This window comes from Vicia villosa, unplaced genomic scaffold (genome assembly GCF_029867415.1).
Source record: "Vicia villosa cultivar HV-30 ecotype Madison, WI unplaced genomic scaffold, Vvil1.0 ctg.002116F_1_1, whole genome shotgun sequence".
Taxonomy (NCBI): Eukaryota; Viridiplantae; Streptophyta; class Magnoliopsida; order Fabales; family Fabaceae; genus Vicia; species Vicia villosa.
This window is the reverse complement of record NW_026705844.1, coordinates 363833-367706: the sequence shown is the minus strand read 5'-3', so window position 1 is coordinate 367706 and position 3874 is coordinate 363833. Positions and strand designations below refer to the sequence as shown.

Genomic DNA, 3874 nt, shown 5'->3' with positions numbered 1-3874 from the left:
GGGAAAACTATTTTATGGAATTGATACTAAATCATAATCACATCTTTTCGTTAACAACGGTGTTTTCAAGGAGTTACATAAGATTTATACATCTACCTTAGCATGCTTTCTCATTTGTGAACCAAATCATCATTTACTTGTCATTGTTAATTATAAACAATTAGTAGTTTCATCAAGCAAATCAAAAACCCAACAATAGCTTTTTGCTCAATTGAAATTGAGTACTGGCTTATACTTTACTCGCAGTCCTTGTGATCGATACTTGGATTCAACTCCATTTTAATAACTACATCGGTATCAAAAGTAGTACACTTGCTATTTTCCGATCAGCCACCCATCCAAAACAGATGTACTTCACATCCACCTTTTCTCTTTCTCTCTCTGCGTTCTCTCTATTCCCAAACCCTACCTTGGTCTTCTTCTCTCTCATCTCTCTCACGGGTTTTCTTCTTTCTCCTTCCTTTCCTTTCAAACCCTAGCACAACCACCCCTTTCTCCACCCCATATACAACCCATTTTTCCGCGCCGCTGAAACTACGGTGTTGAACATATAGCCATGCCAATCTTTGTCTCCGATTTTATGATATCTTAGAAACTCTTCTTCCATTTCAATCTCTCATTCACTTCTTCTCATTTTATTCAGAGTTGGATAAATATTCGTTTGTGTTTGATTTCATTTTTCGTTTTCACTCCTTCATATTCTTAGATCTACGATGTTATGATTTCATTTTCGTTTACTTCTTCTCATTTGTGGTGTTTTTTTTTTGTTAGAGGTTTTGATTTCAGAATAAAGAAACAAGTAAGCAACAAGTGTTTTCTTCATTTCATGTTATTTCTCAACATTTTCGATTTTGATTTTTCTGTATTTCTAATTTGCAGGAATAGCCTGGTTGAGCGTTTAGATCCATATATGCAGAATGTGAGTTCCTCTGTTGAAATTGATTTCTCATGTTTTTCCTTATTATTTCTGAATGTTGAACTATTGAACAAATGATTTGTGTATATTACAACATGAGTTTCCTTTTGTTTTTTTATTAACTGTTGTTCATTTTCTTTTATAACTCTGTTTCTTTTTGTTGCTTTTTCATTTTATGTACTCTATGTTCAAATCCTGGCATCACAGTCGAGTAGCTCTAAAGGTCCTAATTGGCATCACAGTCCAAATCAAGGTTCAACTTTTCTTGCTTTTAGTTTCATGTTATATATGCGGTATGCCTATTTTTTCAATTTTATATTCGCACGCCATGTGTTTGATAAAATTCTGGAAAACATAACTTAATATATGATATATTTATGTATACAAACTAAATGTAATGTCCATCATTTTTACTGTTACCAGCAAACTTCAGAAGATGCAGGGATGAATGAGCTATTTGATGGATTATTGGGAAGCTGTTTCCATTATAATTTAGTCACTTGGTTTTTGATATTTTATAGTTAGTGTTAATATCATGATATAGCCGAGTTAACACTGAGGAATACTATAAGTTCCCGCGCTTGGGGGTGCTGCTAATTGCTGCAGTTATAGATCATTGAGCCAAATCAGGTATTGATCATTGAAGTTGCTTTTGCGGTCAAATTATATTCGCATAAGGGTTATTAGCTGACTATATTATGATAAAACTCATAATATTTCCTTTTTAGGTTTGAAAAGTCGTTATTAGAATTCAAATAATTGTGATGAATAGTTATAGCTAAGGTATATTCGGCCTTAATCTATATTTGTACTAAGTAATGGCAGCGCAAAGGAGAAAATGAAGGCAATGGAGCAAACATTGTTGAAAGGAAAGAATTCAAGATGATTGTCCTGCTTCTGCTTTTGGGGAATCCACCTTGAAAGGCAGCCATTCAAGTTCATAACATTGAAGACTTCAAATAGTTGAATACAAGTTACAACCCTGTTCTTAAGCAGTTGGCTTCCCCAGCTATGATAATTTTTGGTGAGTGATTCATTCATGAATTTGAATTATTGTATTATTATTACTAGCATAGGAGTATGCATTTTACTAGCACTTGAATCAACTTCTTTTATGTTTTTCTTCTATGACTTTACTTCTCAATTCCATTCTTAATTTTTGATGTTAGTTTTTATACTATTTTCTTGCAGAATGTTCCTCCAGCATTTTTGGTTTGCTTCCTAATAGAACACTGCTCAGAATGGACTGATTTCAATGTTAATGTTTATTATGCTGCATCGCTGAAAGCTGGAAACTATGCTTATTGTGTAAGACATTATTAACTTGTGCATGAATTCTAACTAATGAAACAGAGAAGTGCAGTTGAACAGCTGCTAATAATACCCCAGTGTACTTTATGACCACTTAGGTTAAAAACAGTTAAGGGTTCATTCAAAATAGAACAGTCATTTTCAACTATTTAAAATTCGATGTTTTTCTTGAAAAAGGAAATGAGTTAGAACAGTTTTATAGGAGTTAGTTAATTTGGCCATGTTAATGTTTATGGTGCAGGGCAGGTTAATTTAAATTGAATTGATATGAGCGGTGTTGCAGCAGGTATGATTTGCTTTGCTGCAGATTTTGTGATGTAGCCTTAGCAAGTCCGGTGTCGGTTTACACAGTTAGGTACAAGATTGATGAAAATGAAGTTTGGAGATTGTGAGGGATGAAGTTTAGCATGATGATGATGTTGCAAGGATGCTTCTTGAGTATGTTCAGGAAGGTATGGTATAGTCAATTGGAACGTTGAACTTTCTCTTTTTTGCCGAATGAGTTTTTTATGGGCTGAACTGATCTGCTTGCTCTTAAATCCCAAACTGTTTTGATATTTTCTAACTCGATTTCATGTTGTAGGGCCTTTTTAATTCTGAATTTTGTTGTTGTATTTGTGTTAATAGAGTTGGGAAATGGTTTGGTTGTAGGTCTTTTTATTGAACATCAGCCTTGCCACCCAGTTTTGCCACATTCTTCATGGACTTCTCTGGCCTGGGATCAACCATCGCAAGGGAACATGAAAACGGCGTGGAGTTTTGCATTTCTAATACTGATGTTCAAGCTAAGAGAATGCCTCATGTCAATTGTGAGAACCAATTGCTATTGGTCAAGAGCTTACACGGGGTCTTGGTGTTTGATATGAGTTAAAGATATTTTTTTATTCATTTCGTAGTTCTCTGCTTTGAATTGAATTACCTTCCATTGTTTTACAACATGCATGCTAAAAGAATTGACATGAACTAGACTTGGTTATAATTTTTTAAATATATAGAACAAATATCTATTTCCCATTTTTTTAGTCTTTACTGCATAGTAGAAAAACAAAAGATTAAAAGGAGGTATCACTGATGTTGTCATATCACCGCTGTTTTCTTTTATGTTGTCAGTTACTATTAACCTTTCCATATATAGTCCACATGGTTCTAATGTATTCTTGAAGCATTTAAAACATAATAGTATGTTAAAGACTAAAACTATTTATGTCAAAAAATGTCAACAATGTATGTATTAAACGACTACTCTGTATGTTAAAGACTTACAAGAGAGTTACTAACATTCAAGGACTCTACGTAGACGACATACTAATTTTATTTTATAATTATAATATTTGTACTATTATTATTACGTTAGAGTTATTACAACCAAATTATTTTTAAGGAAATAGAAAATTAAGTCTACTGTTGTTATTATCTCCTTTTGAGTTTCTTTTACTTAGTAAATGTGTAAATTGTAGCGTGATGATTTTTTTTTGAAATTTTAAAGACTTATGTCTATCATTGGATTAGGTAGGATTGATATAAAAAAACATTAAAAGAGTGTCTGTTGACTTAAATATTGGCAGAAAGATAATTTTTTAGAAGTTGAAATGAATGAGTTTAAAAGAGTGTCTGTTGACTTAAATATTGACAGAAAAATATTTTTTT

At 32.7% G+C, this 3874-nt stretch overlaps 1 long non-coding RNA gene across 5 annotated transcripts; it reads left to right on the top strand.

Annotated features, from left to right (window-relative positions):
- Positions 1-346: 346 nt before the first annotated feature.
- LOC131637923 (uncharacterized) lies at positions 347-3291 on the top strand. Of its 5 annotated transcripts, XR_009294532.1 has the most exons (8): positions 347-799; positions 880-919; positions 1124-1169; positions 1340-1546; positions 1733-1940; positions 2108-2224; positions 2469-2679; positions 2879-3284. It is a non-coding gene; the product is annotated as an uncharacterized LOC131637923 (long non-coding RNA). The 5 variants fall into 5 exon arrangements; XR_009294533.1 differs by having other exon boundaries at positions 886-919; positions 1124-1546; positions 2879-3291; XR_009294534.1 differs by lacking the exons at positions 347-799; positions 880-919 and having other exon boundaries at positions 932-1169; positions 1645-1940; positions 2879-3288.
- The last annotated feature ends 583 nt before the right edge of the window (positions 3292-3874 follow it).